The sequence below is a fragment of the Panulirus ornatus genome, chromosome 3 (assembly GCF_036320965.1).
Source record: "Panulirus ornatus isolate Po-2019 chromosome 3, ASM3632096v1, whole genome shotgun sequence".
NCBI classification, from domain to species: domain Eukaryota; kingdom Metazoa; phylum Arthropoda; class Malacostraca; order Decapoda; family Palinuridae; genus Panulirus; species Panulirus ornatus.
The window spans coordinates 26544502-26568066 of record NC_092226.1 but is presented as its reverse complement, the minus strand read 5'-3'; the positions used below and the strand labels follow the sequence as shown (position 1 = coordinate 26568066).

The 23565-nt window shown below is 44.5% G+C and overlaps 1 protein-coding gene across 25 annotated transcripts in view; it reads right to left on the bottom strand.

Moving 5' to 3' along the window:
- enc (R3H domain containing protein encore) overlaps positions 1–23565 on the bottom strand; it is a 944198-nt gene that overhangs the window by 680356 nt on the left and 240277 nt on the right. For 22 of the 25 annotated variants that reach the window (XM_071685668.1, XM_071685684.1, XM_071685751.1 and 19 more), the window contains one exon: positions 6066–6169. The exons of the other annotated variants lie outside the window; for them this stretch is intronic. The gene's annotated coding sequence lies outside the window, so the exon portion shown is untranslated. The remainder of the gene's footprint in view (positions 1–6065; positions 6170–23565) is intronic. 25 annotated transcript variants of the gene reach the window in all.

The window sequence follows — 23565 nt, the reverse complement described above, 5'->3', positions numbered from 1 at the left end:
GTGTGTGTGTACTATTAATGATTACCAAGTGTGTTACATGGAGAGACTTTTGCACTGGTGATGCCCCATCTGTTGACTTTGTATATCATGTCCTTAACTCCAATATGAATACACCTTCCCCCCTCCCCACCCCCGGTCTTAAGGTCAGCCTTAGGGGCAGGATGAACACTTCGGTTGGATGTGGGCCGATTGTCGCGTCCAGGAATCGAACTTGGGCGTGCCCATGAGTGAATCATGGCCAGCAACCCTAACCAATACACTAGGGAAGCCCATGCGTGCGCGTGTGTGCGTGCATTCTGTCTGGCACCGTCGTGTCCAGTAATAACAGTAAGACAGGTAACAGCATACCACGCCACAAGGAATGAGGTACGTCACGTCAGATCCCACAACAGAAAATCACAGGAAAACCAATATTGACCATGAGGACCGGGGTTACTCCATGGCCAACATGTACAGGGTTACTGAAGCACACACTGTAGGAGACTGGAGCATGATGAGTGGAGGGAGGGCACGAGGTAGAGTCACCATGGACTGTTATAGCGACGCCACAAGTTCCCAGAGCAGGGCGAGGCCATGCGGGGTGGGATAAGGTGGTCTGGTCTTATCTAGCCGGCTCGTGCACCCTCTCAGCCAACATTAAAGCCAGAAGCACCAGACGGGGAGGGAGCAGGGCGTAAAGGGGGACGATGAGGAAAAATAGGAGGAGACAACAGAGGATAAGGTGGCATGAAGAGAACATTTGTTTCTGAGGTACGCAAGACGCAAGTCTCTAGAGGTAAAATATTACATTAAAATGGTTCACTGCTTACGTTACCAACTGACCCATGGTTTTCCAGTAAAGAAAGAAATACTGTTTTTCCCATATTTATTCTGCCTTTTCCTTATCTAGCCGATTCATAGCTTTATTCCAGGGCAAGTCGTACCGAAACTTCACAATACTGTGACTTCAGTTCTATTGGGAACATCTTTTTGTTTATTTTCTTAAAACCATTTTTCAGTTCTGGGCATTAGAGATATTCAAAGTTGTGATACAATTCTTTAAGTATCAACGCGACACTCTTGTAAGAGAAAAAGGAGAGAAGGTAGGAGGACATTTCCATTCGCTGGCGATTATCTGAAATGTAAGACAAAATAATTGTCCTTGACAGCCACATACACCTACGCTTCTTGTCAGATTTCCTCATGGTATATAATACCCACACTCGCCCTTGCGAGATACAGCCGCCCCGCTGTAGAGAGAAATTCGACAGCAACCGTTCCCTCCCTATAACTCACCTGCCGCTCTACGTTAATCATAGTGATAATATTGACTACCATCATTCCCCGCTCCTGCGTGACATGCAACCCTATCCTACTACTTCCACGAAAAAGAAAAGAGATTCCTGTATGATAATGCTGCTTAAATGTATATGTCTGGATTAAACTCAGGTTAGTATTTTTAGTGAATTAGCCATTCACAAAAAACATAAACCGATAAAATTTAAAAATATATATAATTCATTCTAATACATAAAGGTCTATTAGAATGGCCTTTCCCTCCTAAATGTCGTCGGGGTGGTTGGTTGTCAAGGGGAATAAGTTTGGGAGGGGAAGCACCAACTGAGTACTCAAGTGTAGCCCCACCTGACCTATTCCAACCCTAAAGGAACTCTGCCTGTTGACAGAGTTCAAATAGTGCATTAATGAAGTGAAACTGTGCTGTAATGCTGACAATTAATTCTTCAGGTGATCCACGCATCGGATCAATGAAAGTTGATGATAAACAGAGCACAAGGCTACATAGTTTCCAACACCTTCATTTCATACTTCGTATAAGACGGCCGTTAAACATTATATCTGAGACAAGAGTTGTGGTCAGCATCGATACCACACTACCTGTCTCCCGTGTCGTCAGAGGGTAATACTAGCATCACGTCAGCAATAACAAAACTGTTTTTTCATGTGTTCAGTTGTTGTGGTTACACCTGCATGGTTAGGTTCACTATCTACTCATCACGGTGTAAAGAACACACCTGCATGGTTAGGTTCACTATCTACTCATCACGGTGTAAAGAACACACCTGCATGGTTAGGTTCACTACCTTCCCATCACGGTGTAAAGAACACACCTGCATGGTTAGGTTCACTATCTACCCATCACGGTGTAAAGAACACACCTGCATGGTTAGGTTCACTATCTACTCATCACGGTGTAAAGAACACACCTGCATGGTTAGGTTCACTATCTACTCATCACGGTGTAAAGAACACACCTGCATGGTTAGGTTCACTACCTTCCCATCACGGTGTAAAGAACACACCTGCATGGTTAGGTTCACTATCTACCCATCACGGTGTAAAGAACAAAGTCAATCCTGCACCACACACAAGCCAGATTTACGACAGTATTCCACCACCAGTGGTCAACGAAGGTTTACGCATTCTGTCGTAGAAATGGACTTTCCTGTGGCGTTCACCTTTACTGATTATACAGCGGCGAGTGTCCACCACCAGACTATCCTTGGTTCATAAGTCCCACGGATATCATTCAAATTGAATCTTGTGTATCATCTGTACAGAGCAAACTTCTGTGATGGAGAGATGCCTTTGGTACTGAGTACTCACCACAGCCGTTCCCTCCTGCCAAAAGTAATGCAGTTCAACCGTTCTCTACCATTCATTCTTCCTCTTCCCTCGACAAAGCAATATTTTCTCAAATGTAGGCTTTTTATATTTCCTCAGATCACTTCTTACCTTAACCACATTTTCATTTTCTTCCGTAATGTTTGTCTCTTCATCACGGACAGATTTCATACGAGCTACTGGCCTCAGCGACATCTGGCACCATACGACTTCATGAAGCTTAATTATTTCAGTTTGCGAGAGTTCTTGTGCACTAGCCTGGGGCCCACGACCCTCCCGTCTCCCACCCGCCGAGCAGGTGCCCACGACCCTCCCGTCTCCCACCCGCCGAGCAGGTGCCCACGACCCTCCCGTCTCCCACCCGCCGAGCAGGTGCCCACGACCCTCCCGGCTCCCACCCGCTGAGCAGGTGCCCACGACCCTCCTGGCTCTCAGCCACCTCACCTACAGTTACCTCATATGTTTGTTTTCAGACTTTATTTGTTGTCAAGGTGTCTATGTCTCGTAATTTTCACTGACTAATTTCTCATTTTGTTGACAGTTGAATAAACTGCCTGGAGTCAGCATAGAAAGAAGACGGTCAATGAAAGCACTAGCCATAAGGAACAAATTACTAAACAATGGACAAGAAAATGAAACAAGAGCTTCATTTGAAACCCGCCACTGTACTTTAATATTTCTATTTCCTGAGTACAGTACCTCCGTTCATGAAGAGTGAACGGGCTGAACTTACGACGCTGTTAACCTCATAAGCACAACGATAAGTTACTACGATATGATGAACCGGCCCTTACGATCAGGCCAAAAGTGACGTCGTCAAATCCATGGGTCGTGCCATTCTGCTCACGGGTTTAACTTTAAAGTCGAGCATCTGCCATGAATACCTTCACATGGCCTACAACGACATCAACAATCTCTTAAGTTCATATCCAACACAAAGTACATAAAAATAAACAGTAAAAACAGGCTCATGATATTACAGAAAATGCTGAAGGAAAGAAAAAAATCATAAAACAAAACACAAACTACAGACACTGCTGCAACAGGCAATACTAATACAATACAAAACCTTCTCTAAATACTACTGACAAAAACTGTAAAATATGAGTATGTAATATGTCTGCACGTTCTATACTTCCCAGGGTTACCTGTACATAATGTGAGAGGGATCACTATGTTCCATCCTTGTGTACGTTTGTGAGATACCCACTACTGTGTGAGGCTTCATGAGGCACCTGGCCATTTGTTGCGAGTATCTTAGACCCTTCCTGCTACCGGAGGTGACCCCACCAGGCTGCTCCTTATGCCTTCCCTCATGTGAGGCTCAGGTGAACGTGCACCTTACCTGCATGGTCACCTTCCTCCCCCTAACTATTCCCCTGATTATCCTCATCTCCAATCACAATCACAGTTCCAATCCAGCTAACCATCCTCCCTTATTCACTATCATCATAATTTTTTTCCTCATTCACCATCGACCTAACTTAACGGCTCTCTTCATTCAAATTTACCACATGCTGCCCTCGTCACAATCACCAGTCATCTGTTCACCACCACCTCCCAATCACCATCATTCTTCACCTAACCTCCCAGCCTGTACATCTGTATATAGAAGAAAATAGGAATTTTTTTCAAGAATTAAGGGCACGAGACACAGAAACGGGGAAGCATAAATTGGTAAAATACAGCAGAAGACAAGCAGTGCTGTAATGAAGAGATAAGAAGAAAGGATAAAAAGTCAAGTAAGGTATACAGACGAAACGCAAGATGATGTGGGGAGAACTGAGAACCGAAGTAATAACCCTGTGGGCGGACGTACACGACTGAAGGGCTGGGAGGGAGAGGCAGTGATGAGAGGGAAGGGACAGTGACAAGGGATGAGAGTGAAGGTGGAGGGGAGAGAAACGGGGCAGGGGAGAAGGACGGAGCAAATGTTAGGGGAGACGATAATGGGGTCAAGGAAAGCACAAGTTGGAGAGAGGCAAGAGAACAGGTGGCCGAGTCAGATGGGCGAAGCGGACAGGAAAAGTGGGGAAATGACACAGTGTAGGGCAGTAAGGTTAGGTGAGAGGCAGCGGGAACATTGAGGTAAGGTAGGGGGACGAGGTAGGGGGACGAGGTAAGAGTAAGAAGGGGTAGGAAAGAGGTAACAGTCAGATAATTGGAGATAAGTAATACAGACGGAGAATAGATGATGGTAGTAACACAGACGAAGAATAGGTGGTGGAGGTGGTAACGATGGGGCAATGTTAGGGGTGGAGGTAACACTGAGGTGAGGTAGAGGCCCCACTGTTACCTCAACCACCTCCTTACACCATACCAACTCTCAAACTTCCCTGTAACACACCCACCTGTCACATACTTCCCTTCACCTCAACTGTCAAACTTCCCTCCACCTAACTTATCACACACTTCCCTCCACATCACCAGTCACACACTTCCCTCCACATCATGTCACAAACTTCCCTCCACATCACTTGTCACACACTTTCCTCCACCTTGCAACATGAGTAAGGTCAGCAAGGGATCATGCTGCGGTACAGCAATGTGGAGGGGAATATGGTTCACACGCAGAGCAGAGCCAACAAGGAGAGAGAGAGGGGCAAGGAGAGCGGGAAGACAACAGGAGAGCAGTCAACAAGGAATGTGAGAGGCGGGGAGAGCGGGAAGACACCAGCAGAGAAGTCAACAAGGAGTGAGAGGGTGGGGAGAGCGGGAAGACAAAGGGTGGAGGTTTAGGTGGGGGACTGCGGTAGTCAGACAAATACTTCAGTCTGTCTGAACATTGTCATCTGAACATCATCAATGATTTACCCAATGGTATGGCATCTTTTTTTATAAACACTAAATCATCAAAGAAAATAATTCAACAGCTCTACATCTATATCCATCATAAAAATGCATGACCAAACACTTCTATTGAACGAAATCAAATAATGACCATAACAGAATAAAAGAAGCCATTTGCTGAAACTAGAAAGACGGAGAAACAACACAAAGCCAAAGAAGACATGAGATCATTCTAGAACAGTTACACAAGACCGAAGGCATCTTTCTTGCATGACCAGAAATCAAATAAATGAAGTCTTTAAGTTCTAACATAATCTGGTAATTACCAGCAAAAATAAACATACCAAATGGGTCGTAACAATACTGATGTCTAAAAAAATGTAAAAAGAAAAATATAATAACGCTGATATGAATAGGTTTCTCACAATAAGAGACAAGCCAAACTTCAAGCAGCAATCCTTACGGAATTATAAGACAATAAATGATAAATTGACACCAATTTCATTAAAATTCTAAACACAATAAACCATCTCGTACGAGAAACAAATGTGGGGGGGAAAAGCAAAGGTTTCAAACGCCTCCTGAATGCAACAAAGTTTGAAAACGGACACAAACGAAAACCTAAAGCGATGATACGACGAAGAACAACTCACCATCTACATAATGAGGTGTGACTGGCTGCCGGCAGTAGTGACGTCATATGCGGCCACCACCAACCTCGGCACAACTCTCAGACTCACTCGTGCATTTCATTAACCTGTGGAAGACAACAAATAAGCAGTCAGGTAGCTATCAAGGTGACTCTTCCCCAGCTATACAAGATTTATACACTTTCTAAACATTACCTCACATAAATGATGGCGTACTGTACAATGAGTTTACATATATATATATATATATATATATATATATATATATATATATATATATATATATATATATATATATATATATATATATCATACATTTTGGTGTGGCAGTCTTACCTCCTAGTTAACCATATACAAAAGTGTGTAAAATAACTATGGACGTTTATAGGCCCCCGGGCTGTGATGGGCCCAAGTGGAGATCCCTTGATCACACCAGTAGTTATGATGGAGAGGACAGCAACAAACTATCATATTGCCTCCCAAATTGATCTAGTATGAATGTTTAACGACCCAATAAACGCGACACAAGAGACGAATGACGAGATGAACCTAACTGACAAATATGAAGACAAGAATAAAATAGGAGTCAAATTAACAGCGACTCAAACTCAAGTGTCATGGCAGCACAAACGTCCGAGGCAACTGCTGACCCAGCGAGCAATTCAGTCAATAAAAAGGGAAAAAACATACCATCTGTGGTCAGCCTTTCATCTAATAGTAACATGAACCACTGGATGTGATCAGGAGGCCCCACACGCCAGCCTTCCCCTCACAAGCCAACGCCCCCGATCTTCCTCCGGGCCGGCCAACAACAGACGGGCGAACAACTAAAGGGAAAGTTGACAAGCAAACAGCTATCAATGTATCATCAACTACACGCAACACAAGGAACATCGAGGTCGCAACAGATCATGATATTAGTGGAACCCATGTTCCGACGGTGATCACGATGATACAAGGACACGTGCGTCGTCCAATACACGAACTCTGAAAAAAATGAGACATCTATGTATTCTCATGTACTTCCTTCGCAGATGTCATGAGAGAAGTGAGAGGGAAGCAAAAGAATGGCAGAGTGACGTCAAGAGTGACAGGTACGGCTGGGCAATGTAAAGGGGAACAGATAAATGAGAGGGTTAAGGTAAATTAAACTTTACGAGAACCTTGCGAGGAGAAAATAAATACAGGCCTCGTAAGTACTTGGCTGTAAGTCGGCGTATGTCTCAGCTGCGCCCCAAGTATTCCGCGGTTGGTGTGCGAGGTGAGGCTGGACGGATGGTGTGAGGGAGGTGCTGATGTGCGGGGTGAGGCTGGACGGATGGTGCGAGGAAGGAGCTGGTGTGCGAGGTGAGGCAGGACAGCTGGTGCGGGGAGGTGCTGGTGTGCGGGGTGAGGCTGGACGGATGGTGCGAGGGAGGAGGTGGTGTGCGAGGTGAGGCAGGACAGATGGTGCGGGGGAGGTGCTGGTATGCAAGGTGAAGCAAGACAGCTGACGAGGGAGGTGCTGGTGTGCAAGGTGAGGCAGGACAGCTGGTACGAGGGAGGTGCTGGTGAGGCAGCACGATCTATTCGGACACTGATGACGGCGGTAGTGCCTCCATTATTTACCTCCTTGGCCACGGTTAACACACACACACACACACACCTAAGACTCGTGTGTGTGTGTGCATAAGAATATATATATATATATATTGGAGCGATGTGGTATACAGGGGTTGACGTGCTGTCAGTGGATTGAATCAAGGCATGTGAAGCGTCCGGGGTAAACCATGGAAAGCTGTGTAGGTATGTATATTTGCGTGTGTGGACGTGTGTATGTACATGTGTATGGGGGGGGGGGTGGGCCATTTCTTTCGTCTGTTTCCTTGCGCTACCTCGCAAACGCGGGAGACAGCGACAAAGTATAAAAAAAAAAAAAATATATATATATATATATATATATATATATATATATATATATATATATATATATATATATTATTCATTTATTACACTTCGTCGCTGTCTCCCGCGTTAGCGAGGTAGCGCAAGGAAACAGACGAAAGAAAGGCCCAACCCACCCACATACACATGTATATACATACTTATCCACACACGCACATATACCTATACATTTCAACTAATAGATATATATCCATACACAGACATATACATATGTACACATGTACATAATTCATACTTGCTGCCTTTATTCATTCCCATCGCCATCCCGCCACCCATAAAATGACAACCCCCCCCCCCCCCCCCACGTGCGCGAGGTAGCGCTAGGAAAAGACAACAAAGGCCACATTCGTTCACACTCAGTCTCTAGCTGTCATGTATAATGCACTGAAACCACGGCTCCCTTTCCACATCACATACATACAAATCACAATTTTGCGCTTGATCAAGTATATTCCTATGAGACCACGGGGAAAATGAAACACGTGTAATAATCACATCATCAGCTGATATACAACGAGGAGACGTAGCTAGGACACCATTTCTTGTATCTCCCCTGATGATGTGATTATTATGCGAAAGTGCACTTGCGAACCTATCGTGTTTCATTTTCCCCATGGACTCCTAGGAATATACTTGATCACGCGCAAAATTGTGATCCTTTCTATATATATATATATATATATATATATATATATATATATATACACGAACATGGTGCATAGAAACGCGCACCTTCATAGAACATACAAACCTCCAACAGCCAGGATCGAACCCGGGACCCGTGTGCAAGAGGCAGGAATGCTAACCGCTAGGCTATAGGCCTGGCCCATAGCCTAGCGGTTAGCATTCCCGCCGCCTCTTGTACAGGGGTCCCGGGTTCGATCCTGGCTGTTATAGGTTTGCATGATATATATATATATATATATATATATATATATATATATATATATATATATATATATATATATATATATACAGTATATAAGCAAGTGGTGGGAGGCGACTAAGCACTCACTGTTGGCCACAAGACACCAGAGCACAGTGTTGGTTAATCCCCCTACAGTGCAGCCAAGAGTGAGGGACGTGGCACAGACAAAGACGAGGAGATACAGTGAAAGTAATAATTTAGTATCAAAGGCTGGAGGGATGTGGGAAGCTGGAGGGACGAGTGGAGAGATGCGTGAGAGCCAGGATGACCAAAGGCAAGGCAGGGATGGAGGGAAGACGGGGGAGAGAGGGAAGCAGGAGGGGGATGAGACGGAGGCACAGCAAACACAGGCAAGAGGCTGGGAGGGAAGAGCTACTGGCTCCTGCGGCGAGTGGGAGGGTGAGGGTTGAGGCAACCAGGCGGGTAAGGGACGGAGGGAGGAGGAAAGTACCAGTAAAGAGAGAGAGGACACTCGAGCTGCGGCAAGAGAGGCAGGAAACCTGGCACCAGAAATACTGATACACGAAGAGAGAGAGAGAGAGAGAGAGAGAGAGAGAGAGAGAGAGAGAGAGAGAGAGAGAGAGAGAGAGAGAGAGAGAGAGAGAGTGGAGCTGGGTATTGGTTCGCCACTAAACACAGGGTTGGAGGATGAAGCAGGATGGTTGGACGCCATAAATAACTGTGTCGACGTAGTTTCAGAGAGGAAAATCTGTACTGCTGCAGACCCCAGCAGCGGCGATGACGGCAACGGATCAGGTCTGGTACCGACAGCTGCTGCACCAGCTGTACGGGCAACAACTGTACTACAATCAAGGGGGGGGGGGGGGGAATGTGATGTATAACTGGAGTATACGGTGGTACGTGAGCGGCACTACCATCACCATCACCACCAGGAGCAGTTGCAGCATCACCACCACAACCAGCAGCACTATCAGTCACCATCAAGACCACCATCACCACCACCACGCCTATCTACACCAGCGACAGAGGCAGCAACACCAACACAACTACCACCATCACCACCACCACCACCTACACAACGACAACCAACAACATCACGAACATCACTACCGCCAGCAGCAACATTTCCAGCAGCAGCAGCAGCAGTACAGCCAGCCAGACCAGTGGAGACAAAGAGCCGTGCAGGCCAGGCAGGGAGAGGAGCAGTGGCGGTGGCGGAGGCAGGCCACGATGCTAGGTACACGGCCACCTTTATACCCTGCATCTCGTCTCAATTTCCCCACCTCGTGCTCACACTTACCCTGCCCACGGTAATCAGATACTTAAGTTACCCACGACATAGGATTCAACTGGTCAACCAAGGGATTCGAGATAACCAAGTACTTTCTAGACAAGCAAATCAACAGCTCTACCAGTAAAACATTACATTTATGCAAGTTATTAAATTCAAATGAGCAAACTGATATCAATAGGCCACTTAGAATAACAGAAAACCCAATTTATCCAACACTATGATGGGAACCTGAACTGGTATATTCAAATTAACCAAGGCACTTTACATGGAACACTAGACTGATAAGGATATACACGTTAACTTAACGGGGGGACACTGCGAATCCACAGCCACGTTTCTCCTATTGAATCGCTCATAGTAGAGTCTTTCATACATTCATGCCCTCCATACACTGAAATACTCCACAAGCTCGAGCACCCCACAGCCCGTCGCATACACTACATTCAGCTCTTGATACACACAATCTCTCCACATCCTACACCTTGCCCTTCACAGCTACAGACCCTGCACCCTTCACTTCACACACACACACACACACACACACACACTCAAACACACACGTCCTCCATACACTACACCCATCCCTTCACGCACAAACACACACACACACGCACACAAACTACACTCGGCTCTTTGCAAGTATACTGCACTCAGCCCTTCACATGAAAATCTTTCCACTGCAGCCAGTGTGATATGGGCCTCAATTGAAGCCATGTCGGTTGAAGAGGCAAGATATTAGATTTCGGAAACAGAGAGGATCATTTATCAGTTCCTTGAGTACTTGTATACTCGTCTCTTGAAAGTGGTAAGGTTGTGGGTGTAAGGAAAGACAAAAGAGGAGAGGGAATTCCTTACTATCGCTGTACAAGGAGAAGAGCATGTAGAACGGCCAATCCTCGTGTAGCTGGTCTTTACTTAGAAACTAAGAGATGCAGCAGCCAATCGCATGCCACAGATCTAAGTCTCAAGGCCTGGGACACACAAAGACAGCTCATGAGAAAAGCGGAATATCATGTGCAGAAGAGAGAGGAGGGTGAGAGAGATCACGTTGAGTGGAAAGGTATCCTCTGGTTTATGAGAGGTGATATCTGCAGAGTTAGTACGGAAGAAGTCTTTTGATTCCACTGCGAGTAAAGGAGAAATGGAGGAAGAGGAACCACAGCTATACGTGGAGAATGAGACCCTTTGCAGACAAGAAATTCCTGGTTCAGACTACAACAACTGCGGCACCTGTACAATACACACATGTTGTAAGATTCATGGTGCGGTTTCTAGGACAGAAGAGTAGGAATACGGCTTCGCCTAACGTGTTTATAGAACTACAGGGTTGTAGTGTGGTGATGTGATATTCGATGGCTGGAAACGAGCGATAGCCTGGCTGAGATACAGGAAGAAATTCGTATTTTTCCACAGTTGACATTAACCAGGCTCCTGCTTCCCCTTTCCATGACGCTGCACAAGTCCGATTTTAGGCAAGTACCGAGGGAAGAGGAAGAGGATAATGAGGACAAGAAAGAAGAGTGGAATCGACAGTAGACTGGGTTAGTTATAGGATGAAGAACGTTTATGGAATGAAAACAGAAAGAGCATCGGCTATAGGACAGATCCCTGAGGGACATTACTCGAAAAAGAATAAAACGAAGTCGCTCCATCAATGGGAACTTACGTTCTACAGAACAAAGAGGTGCGGAAGAAACAAAGGAGGCAAGTTTAGTAAGCAAAGACTTTAGGGACGTCGAGGGCCACTACAAAAGATTCACCCAAATCCCTAAGAAGAGGAGGACCAGAAGCGAGATCACCTACAAGACTTGCACCGCGAAGGCTGTACGAGTAAAGACAAAGAAGGAAATGGAATTGTAAGTGTTAAGAGTTCAGCAGTGTTTCGAAGACTGCACAATAAAAACGAAAACAATGGGGCGACAGTTGTAAAGGTTAGAAGTCTCTCTCTCTCTCTCTCTCTCTCTCTCTCTCTCTCTCTCTCTCTCTCTCTCTCTCTCTCTCTCCTTTTTGTGTATATATATATATATATATATATATATATATATATATATATATATATATATATATATCGCGGGTTTTTACCCAGAGGCGAAGTAAGTGGTCAAGGATTGGAGCTTGTTCAGAGGCACACTCCCTTGAGGTATGTCCACTTTTAGCAGGTGTGGAGGATGAGACATGAAATCATGCAAAGTAGAACTTGAGGTGGGGAAAAAGTGTCAGAAAGAGCGGCTTCATCAGGTGGAGAGAGAGCTGACGACTGGCCGGGTCCGAAAAGAGGGTAAGGGATGATTTACATTAAGATGCTGGAGATGCTGTTGGTTATGGACCAGAGAGATGCATGAGCTCAAGAAGTAGCCAAAGCTGCGCACTTCTCTCTTATCAAAGTGCGTTCGACTACAAATACACAGACTGCAATGGCGACTGTGTATAAGAGGAATGAAAATTAGGAGAATGAAAGAGTTTCATGGCCCAATATACTATGCCTCCGATGCCACAAGCAACTCAGTACAATGAAACAACGACTGAGAGGATAAAGGTTCAGTAGATGGGACGTAAGACTACCTCCCGTCCAAGGTGTCTTGTGTTATAAGGTCAGTGTAGCCAGGGACGCCCCGTCCAACAGAAGAGCGATGATCCTGAAAGTAGTCGACAGAAGTTGTTGCGTAAGGAAGACTATCATTTAGTCCTTCCTAATCGCCAAAGAAAGACTTGGGAGAGAAGGACGAGGAGGACGTACTCTATTGGAAAGTACAGAAATGTGACTAATCAGAAGACTTGCGAGACAGAAACAATGTTCTAAGTGGGAGGGGGTCACAGGAAGAGAAAGAGGGTGAAAATGTCACAAAGGAGTAGACGCGACGATGCGGAACTCATGCTGGGTATTCAATTAGTTTTCCCAGATCGTTAAGACAGGAAAAAAAATTCCCCAACTCAACCGGGATCGTCCCGAGTTGAGCCGGGCTAATCTTCACAGTGTACACTGAAATCCCCTACACAGGCGGCTTCAGCACGCGCAGGTGAAAAGAGCAAAGCCTCGTTGCAGGAAATCAAACAGTCTAAAAGTTAAACGTAGATCTACGAGGAAATGAAGCAAGAACTTAAGAGGGGGTAGAGATTTCGAGCCAGATGGCATCGAGGCTCTCCACACACTACATCTCAGCCCTTAATACACATAAGCCCTCCACACCGTTACACTAAGCCCTTCACACAAAAACACCTCCACACAAATGGTCCTTCATTCACTACACTCGGCCACTTAATACGCAACCCTTCCATACACCCAGACCTTCCACATGTTCACGCCCTTATCACACTCAAGGCTTCTGCACACAACGCTCTACGCACCCAAACCCCCCCACACACCATAGACCTCTCTATAAACAAAAGCCTTCCACACACACACACACACACACACACACACACACACACACAAGTCCCTTGCATATTACAGCCTCCATACATACAAGCCCTCCGTGTAACAAAGCTCTCCCGACAAAGCATATACACGTTAAAGTCATCTACACCCAGAGACTTTTTTTAGTGTAGCCATTTACACATAGAAGCATCCTATACATACAGCTCTCCACATACTGAATCCCTCTACACAAACATAGCCTCAACATATCAGGCTGAACATAAATAGGTCCACACATTCTCACCCTCCATCTATCCAAGCTTCCTACAGGCAAGAACCTTTCATACACACAAACCTCATACACACAGGCTTCCACATCAAGCCCATCACACACACACACACAGCCCTTTATATCCTCCAACTTTCATTTCACCGAGGCCGCCCTAAAGTTCAAGCCTTGAGCAGATTTAAAAACAAACTGTACCAAGGTACGAGTCCCTCACACAGTGAAGCTCTCCAAACAAATATGTCCTCATACACCCACGACCTCCACTTATAATCAAACATCTACCTCATGTAAACCCTCCTCACACACTCCAGCCTACCACATATATAATCCCTTCAGATACACTCGGGCCTGACACATATATCTGCCCTCCATACACACTCGAGCCTGCCACATATATAAGCTCTTTACATACACTCAAGCATGCCACGTATGTAAACCTTCTACATACATTAGAGTCTGCCATACACAACACATACACACACACACACACAACTGGCATAGGCGTAACACAAATAATAATCATACACATTCACACATTAATCAAGTTTAAAACATTCGACCAAGTGTCCCATACAATCTAAAACATCTTTATACCCATCACGATTCTTTCTTTCTAACACACCATTCCCCGTTATCCAGCCCCGCACGACCTTCTTATGCATTGCTGAACGTGGCCGACCCATTAACACGCTCCAACAACGCCTCCCGGACAGCCGCCACGGTGACGAGAGTCAGGCACGGGTGTAACAACTTCATTTGGCGTGACTTCCTCCACAGAAGGCCATCCTGGCTCACAGATGAGAGGGTATGTAACCTTCTGCAATAACAGATACTCAGCTCTGACGTCTGGGGATCATTCTTAGTGTGGGATCCACGGGTCAGGCAGGTGGCTGATGCTGCCACACACCCACGTCAACACTCTGGTCACAGTTCTCGAGTCGGGAGCACGACGGGACGACCCCTGGGTACGGTGGCTTGGATCTGACCTTACCCTACAAAGGTCGGGATAAAAAACCCAGGCCACCATACCCACGAGCCGCACGATGAACCTTGTGACCTATAACGATGACCTCTGTGACCTATGGCGGTGATCCCGGTGACCTATGGCGGTGACATCCATGAATGACGATCATTTCACGCTTGAAATCATGACTTGTGTGCCGGAAGTGATGACCGCTCTGTACTATGTTGATTACTGTGACAGGCGAAGTGGCCTCTGTGGTGTACTGTGGTGGCCTCTGTGGTGTACTGTGATGGCCTCTGTGGTGCAAGATAATGACCTCATTTATGAACTGATTCTAACCATCTGTGATGATGACCTGTGTAACATAACTACCCGTCCAGTAAAAGTCTCATTACAGACATTCTCTGTAAGATGTGATTATTCTCCCCGTAACTGTTACTGTTGACATATGTAATCCACAGTGTCCCCTGACTTATCTGGTCAATAATCATCGACCTGTGACGTGACCTAACGATGATCATCTCCAACTTACAACGACGAGTTCTTTGTTCTTATGCGAATTACGTTGGAGATATCTTCTTCTTTGAATAATGACGCATCCGACATGATGAAGATGTCCGGGACATAAGGTGACCTTATGCGACCTTGACATCACCGTGACCCACGGCGACATTGTCTACGACTTGTGGGTGTGACCCCCCGTGACCTATGAAAACACAGTCTGCGACTTATGTTCATGACCTCCGTGACCTCTGACGGCGGAGAAAACAATCAATGCCCTCCACAGGATGATGCTCAACTGGGTGGACCACGTGGAGGGAGGATAACGGGATGGGCAGATGGAGGGGAGAAGGGAAGGAGACACGAGAGGGGAGGGAGGAAAAGGGAAACGAGGCGGAGCAGGAAGGATGAGGAATGGGAGGAGGAAGGATGCTGATGGTGATGGAGAAGGCAAGACTTGAGGGTCAGACAAAGAAGAAAGAATTTGAGATGTAGAGATAGAGAGGAGGAGGAGGAGGAGGAGGAGGAGGAAAAATTAGAAAGAGTGGGAGGAGAAAAGACGACGAAGTTGTAAGGGACACCGGAAGAGGACTGAGTAAGAGTTGTATGAGGAGGAGGAGGAGGAGGAGGAGGAAGACGGGCCAGTAAAAGGACCAGAAAGGAAATCAGAAGACGAAAGAAAGGAGGAGGAGGAGGGCATGGTAATGGTTGGGCGAGGCTGGAGGAGACGGAGAATTACCATAATATGCCCGTTTGATGCAAACATTCCCAGCTATTGTTCAGCTCAAGGAATTTCCCACAGAAGCTTCAGCTGAAGGAAAATAATATGGAAAGTTCTGGGTGAGCCTCGTTATAGTACACAGCCAGGGTCAAGCTGAGGTCCACGACCACCAGGGGAACCATCACGTAAACCTTCCCTTGTAGGCGACACGCGGTTAGCTATACGAGTCAACTAACGTAGCTGAAAAATTATCCTATAATATGTAATCAAAACCTGCTCACAAAATTGCACTTTTAGAAAGAACCATCAGAGAAGCTGCAGTTCAAACAATAATATCAATATGAGAAGCTGATGAAGAAAGAACATTATATATCACTGATACAAGATATCATTCTATCGAAAGATTTAAAGAAAGGATTGACATAAATATGACTAGAATATAGGAAATTACTGCGCCAGGACCCATGGTAGATGGGAAATTAAGTACAAATAACAAAAGCAAAAAAGAAACAAGGCAAATAACAAGCTTAAAGAAGAACCTACAATAAAAAAGAGCATGTTAAAGAAGAAACTGCTATGGAAAGAATTGCTCAAAGAGAAACATCAAGTCGAAAAATAACAATGAATAACATACTGTAACTACAAAACGGGTTACAGGATAGTAAACTTTAAGCGGCGTTAGTAAACAATGTAAACAACATTGAAGAAGAAAGTCTACACCATGAACAACAGCGTTCTAGACCGATGCCTTAAACAGACTTGACTGAGGCAAAATAAGTAAGCTCCCATCCTTCCTCGTCTACATCGGCTTTGTCTACAAAACTAAAGCTTGCCACACCTCGGTCCCGCCCGTCCCTCAGAGAGGAGACGACCCTTAACCTTCCATTGCTCTTATTTCTAGTTTCTCCAAAGTCGTTAAAACTCTCCTCGGCTCTGAAAGACTTACAGACCCGTTCCCGTCGCAGTCCAACTCTACTTCTCCTCTCTTACGCATCTTGGTTTTCCAAAGGATCTGGAACAAGTATTTTCTTTCTTAACTTCCTGCCTTTGACTGTTTAGATTCTCACAGTCTCCTGAGCAATATCCTTTCCAGTCGCTCCACCCGCAGTCGTCGTTTAAGTAGCGACTTCTCCCTCATGCGAACAACGTTCTCCCTCAGGGTTGGGTTCTGTCGCCTACCCTCTTTTTTTCTCACCATAAACGATCATCTTGCTTCACGCACTAACTCTGTAGGTAACACGTTTCATTCATCACCTAACTTCTTCTTTCCTCCCTCGTTCCATTCATTGTTCTTTTTCTAAAACTTGAATTTATTTCCTCTCCTAGTTCGGACGTGTAAGTGGTTCTGCTGTTCCCCACGAATTCTGTTCGGGGACCAGCTACCGAGGGTTGGCCGCTGTGATTCCTCACACGGCGAAGCTGTAGACTTTTCCTATTGTCTTCGTCCTTCCATCTTCTCATAACCTTTCCTATTTCAAGTATCGGGTCGACAAACTGCCTATATTTTTCCTTTTGATAAGCTCTTATAATATTTTTTCAACCGAAAAGTCCTCCTTTGGAGATATACTTTTGTCCTTACCATGTCGGCTACTAAAAAAGAAAGAAAAATATCTTACAATGAACAAAGAAGAAAATTTCTACCTTCTATCTACACTCGGAATGGACACCACTATGCACGTCTGCCAAGATGATGTGCACATAAGCTGACAAATGTTTCACAGTGGGAACTGTTCGAACACTTGGGAATCGTTTCCCAACAATATAACGTCTGGCAACGAAATCAACACAATATCCAAGTGGCCTATAACTCCTTCAAACATCAGACGCTTATCAACAAAGATTTGGAATCAAACTTAAATAATACAAATGATGGAAATAAAAAAAAACAACATAAAACTGAGACATATCAGGACATCTTATATCGCTGATTTTCAGGAAAAGTGAAACAGATCTAATACAACCACCATCATCAGCCAGTCAGCTGGCTCCACTCTACCACTACACCATTCTGGTCAGTTTCCATCAACATTTTTACTCATAAAAAACTATCCTTGATTCAAAAATGACAAGACAGCTTCATTGATAAGCTACTTCGCCTCCCATCTGAGATAAGTGGATCATACGAGAGAGAGAGAGAGAGAGAGAGAGAGAGAGAGAGAGAGAGAGAGAGAGAGAGAGAGAGAGAGAGAGAGAGAGAGAGTGTCAGCATGTTACCATACGACCAAGCAACTTCCAGCCTTTCCACCGAGGACATGATTATATCATTACCTAACCTGGTGCAGAACTGCAGCCCGACACGCCCCGCTGTCTACACCCTCGCCACCTCAATACAGAAAGTGAGCGCCGAGAGACAGCCATTTCTTCCCACCGAGGCACTGGACGACGTGCTGCTAATGAGATGCTAAACAACCAGCCCCTTATAAGACTCCCCCTATGTGGCCATCCAAAGAACTTCATTTAGGAGTAGAAAAGGATTTTTCCTTTCAACCTCCAGAGACATGTACACAAACGTGTACGGTAGGAAAGGCAGGAGACAATATGAGAAAGAGGAAGAGGTGGAGGAATCGGAACTGCGTCAAAATAAGCGCCTTTAAGAAGCGTATATTACCAGAAACAGCGAAAGAAATTCTAACGAGTTTCACAGTTAGGTCAGAAGCAAGAACCATCACTTAGTCCACTATCCATTAACTATCGATAACGATGACTTGGTTCATAACGACGAAACTGTGACAAAGTTTCTGCATCTGTATTACGCATTAAGACAATTCATGTCCCGAATTCAGTATCGTTGCTAATAAAGTTAAAACCATCTATAACACACTAACCTAAAGATAATGGCAGGCACACCTAAGTGTAATCCGAGGGCAAGGAAAGAGGCAAACAACGAAACATTTAAGCCCTCAAGCGTTATTTTCAATAAGTACCTTGCTACACGGAAAGTTCCTGATGATTGGAAGTTCGCCGACGCAACAATATCAAAAAAAGGTAACAAGTCAGTGCTCGGAAATCATCGTCCAATTAGCTTAACATCTGTTGTTGAAAAGCTTATGGAAATTATCATTTGAGACAAAACTGTAAACTATTTACTGGACCACCATTTAATTAAGCAGTTCACAGATACAGTTAAAGAAGGCGAACAAACTCCTTAATGATCCATAGGTAAGGCTTTCAAATTTTAGTCAAGGGAAAGTATCCTCTTTCTTTACAATGCATTGGTGCGTCCCCATTTTGAATACTGTGGTCAGTTTTGGTCTACCCTTCTTGGAAAAAGACTTAGAACGTAGAGAGCAGAGCGTGCAGGTAACCATGATGATTACCAGACTGAAAAACCAATTCTATGACAGCCGAGTAAACGACATAATCTATTTAGCTTAGATAACACAGAGCGAAGAGGTGATCTGATACGTGTATTCAAAATTATCAAAGGCTTCGATCATCATGACCAAGGTAGCTACCTAAGGCATGATTCGTATGATAACACTCCTGATGATGGATACAAACTCCTGGGCAAACGTTCTGCCTCGACTGAAGAGAAGGACTTTGTCTTCAGCAGGAATGTCAACACATGGAGTGATCAACCATTTAAGTAAGAATGGTTGAAAGATGTTACCAGGTATACGTTTGACATGAGACTTTACAAATATTTTGCTTCCAGTCCATGACTCATAAGTCAAGCTTCTTGAATTAAATGCGATGTTTGCAGGTTTTTCTCTGCGAATAATCTGCATATCTCTGTACTCTTACAACACTAATCTGTGAGTTTCTGACTTCTTCTAATGAAACAAACAACACAAAGGGCCCAAAGGTATTTTTCTGCTTGAATTCCTCGAATTTCTTTTAAGACAGAGAAAAAGAGAGTAAAAAGTAAAATTATATATATATAATTTTGGTAAAGTGTGTGGAAGAAGAAAGTTGAGAGTAAATGTGAATAAGAGCAAGGTTATTAGGTACAGTAGGGGTGAGGGTCAAGTCAATTGGGAGGTGAGTTTGAATGGAGAAAAACTGGAGGAAGTGAAGTGTTTTAGATATCTGGGAGTGGATCTGTCAGCGGATGGAACCATGGAAGCGGAAGTGGATCATAGGGTGGGGGAGGGGGCGAAAATTTTGGGAGCCTTGAAAAGTGTGTGGAAGTCGAGAACATTATCTCGGAAAGCAAAAATGGGTATGTTTGAGGGAATAGTGGTTCCAACAATGTTGTATGGTTGCGAGGCGTGGGCTATGGATAGAGATGTGCGCAGGAGGATGGATGTGCTGGAAATGAGATGTTTGAGGACAATGTGTGGTGTGAGGTGGTTTGATCGAGTAAGTAACGTAAGGGTAAGAGAGATGTGTGGAAATAAAAAGAGCGTGGTTGAGAGAGCAGAAGAGGGTGTTTTGAAATGGTTTGGGCACATGGAGAGAATGAGTGAGGAGAGATTGACCAAGAGGATATATGTGTCGGAGGTGGAGGGAACGAGGAGAAGAGGGAGACCAAATTGGAGGTGGAAAGATGGAGTGAAAAAGATTTTGTGTGATCGGGGCCTGAACATGCAGGAGGGTGAAAGGAGGGCAAGAAATAGAGTGAATTGGAGTCATGTGGTATACAGGGGTTGACGTGCTGTCAGTGGATTGAAGCAAGGCATGTGAAGCGTCTGGGGTAAACCATGGAAAGCTGTGTAGGTATGTATATTTGCGTGTGTGGACGTGTGTATGTACATGTGTATGGGGGGGGGGTTGGGCCATTTCTTTCGTCTGTTTCCTTGCGCTACCTCGCAAACGCGGGAGACAGCGACAAAGTATAAAAAAAAAAAAAAAAAAAAAAAAAAAAAAAATATATATATATATATATATATATATATATATATATATATATATATATATAGAGAGAGAGAGAGAGAGAGAGAGAGAGAGAGAGACGTATATGAAAAAAAGAGCTGAGAAAGAGGCTAAGGAGAGAAAAATTTAAACGGAAAAGGAACGGATTAAAATGAGGCGGAGATAAAAGAGAAAGCGAATCTATTGTCAAAATGGGGAACGAGAAAGAAGAGAAGAGACACGGAAAGAATGGTTAGCAATAAAAGGTTAAAAAGAAAAAAGAGGACAGGAACATCGACCTGGAAAAAGATGAAAATCAGGAAGACAATGGGAAAGTGGCAGCGGGTGTAGGGAAAGAGTGAAGATGTATATCACAAGTGAAGAGGAGATGAGGAAGGGAAATGAGACACACAGATCATGATGTCCTGGAGACGGAGATGTGGCTCGCAAATATTATGCACATGAGTGGCTGAGAATTAAGGGATAACAGAGAGTGAGGAAACAGCGGGACACTTGGTGGCAGGAGAGAGAGAGAGAGAGAGAGAGAGAGAGAGAGAGAGAGAGAGAGAGAGAGAGAGAGAGAGAGAGAGAGAGAGAGAGAGAGAGAGGTACACAATAATGCAGGGAGATCCAACGGGAATTAATCAGGACTGAGAACAGGTGGAACAGAGCAGAACACATTAAAGAACATTATTTTGGGGTCGGGCCACAGAAGGATACGTACCACTAATGAACAGACTTGGTATGACGTCCGAAATTACGAAACAAGTGAGAAATGAATGGTGATGATGAGAAGGGATAGAAGTAAAGAGAAACCATAATGAGCATAATAAACATGTGATGAGGCTAATAAAGGAGTAACGAGGACTATAATTGGGGAGGCGGATGTGGAGTGTCGAGGACGTGGCGGTGTTTGGTAAGTGGGATGGGAAGGTCATCTAGTGGAAAGAGCAGTAAAATGATAAAGAAAGGCAAAAGGGTAGAGGAAGGGAGACAGGAAACCAATGACGGCAGGGAAACACAGGGTAAACTCCTCCAACCACCCACCCACACTCACACACACACACACACACACACCCTCACACACACACACACACCTACCCACACACACACACCTTCTACATTCAACCCCAGGAGCAGGACGGTTACCATCCATGAGCACAAGAGACCGACCCTTGCGTATGGCGGATTGGCCTCTGACCCGAGGCCAGAACCATCCTACCCGCGGCTCGTACCAACGTGCTCAAGGATCGTCGTCCCACTGTGTTGATGGTGTCAACTGTCAATACCAGGAACCGGAGGCGGCCAGGTGGCTCCAGCCTGACCCACAACAGTTAATTACCTTTCCTGAGCCACAAATCATCAGACCCTCTGCCCCTCGCTGCACCACACACCGACATGATCATCCACGCATCAACCTCCTGCCACACACGCCACCTTCGCTGCGCCACACACCATCTTCGTCACACCACTGGTCCCTTACACCAAGTCACAGACTTACACATCTGAACACATCTTCACTACGTCATACACTATTGTCACATCAGATTATCTTATCATAGCACGAATTATCTACAACACAGGTTATCTTTAAAGTAAATGCTACCGTTACCATACCACACACTGCCTATAACACAAGCTATCCATACTAAATGTAGCACATGATCTTTATCACAGCATAAACAACACAAACACTTGACTTTACTTGTTCTAATTACTGCCAACCATCAGGTGTGCCGACTGCTTGAAATCTAAACATTTATAATTTGTATTTCATTCTCACTCGGTAACACTTACTTTCCATACATCTGCAGAGTACGTTCTAATTATTCTTTATACAATACCACACGATATATCCCTTTATCATGCCAACTACCTATCACTCTAAACAATGAACACACTGGAAACTGTTCTTCATCGCTTCGTATATATAATTTCCACACACACTTATCATATCGTTTACACAACAGTGGTTATGTTCCAACATTCATGTTATCGTTTACACAGCGATAGTCACATACTAACATTCATTATCAATTACACAGCACAACACCTTAGAATATGACATGAGCACAACACCTTAGAACATGATATAAGCACAACACGTTAGAACATGATAGAAGCACAACACATTAGATCATGATATAAGCACAACACCTTACACATGATATGAGCACAAAACATTAGAAAGAAATAATGTTCCAAGACCGGATGAAATTGCAGCCATCTCATCTAAAAGACAACACCAGCAACAGCGAAACCAATAACAACTGCTGATGAGGCAAAGTTTGGCCGAAAGCATATCACAAGACAAAGAAAAATAAAAGCATATGTAACATCAATACACGAGGTAGAATGTAAACCAACAGTTACGCAGTACCAGTTATCTCGACTCCAAACGTTATTCATCAAAGTCTTTGAAAGAGTTGCAAAAACACAAACAGAACATCTGATCAATAACACCCATTTCTATGAGAGCCAACATGGAATTGTACCAGGAAAATGTACAGAAAGTCAATCATTAGCTTATCCAATGCAAAAAACGAACACGGACACTTTTTCTCCACTCTAAAGGCCTTTGGCAAAGTAAACCATAATATTCCACAATAAAAGTAGCAAAAAAAAAAATCATATCAAATGTGAGAAAGGAAAATGTATCAAAAATTTTCGGAAAATTCAAAAATAGTCGCAAACGGAACCATATCTCATGAACATTTTGTACTACAGTTATCACAAGGAATGTTGTTAGTCC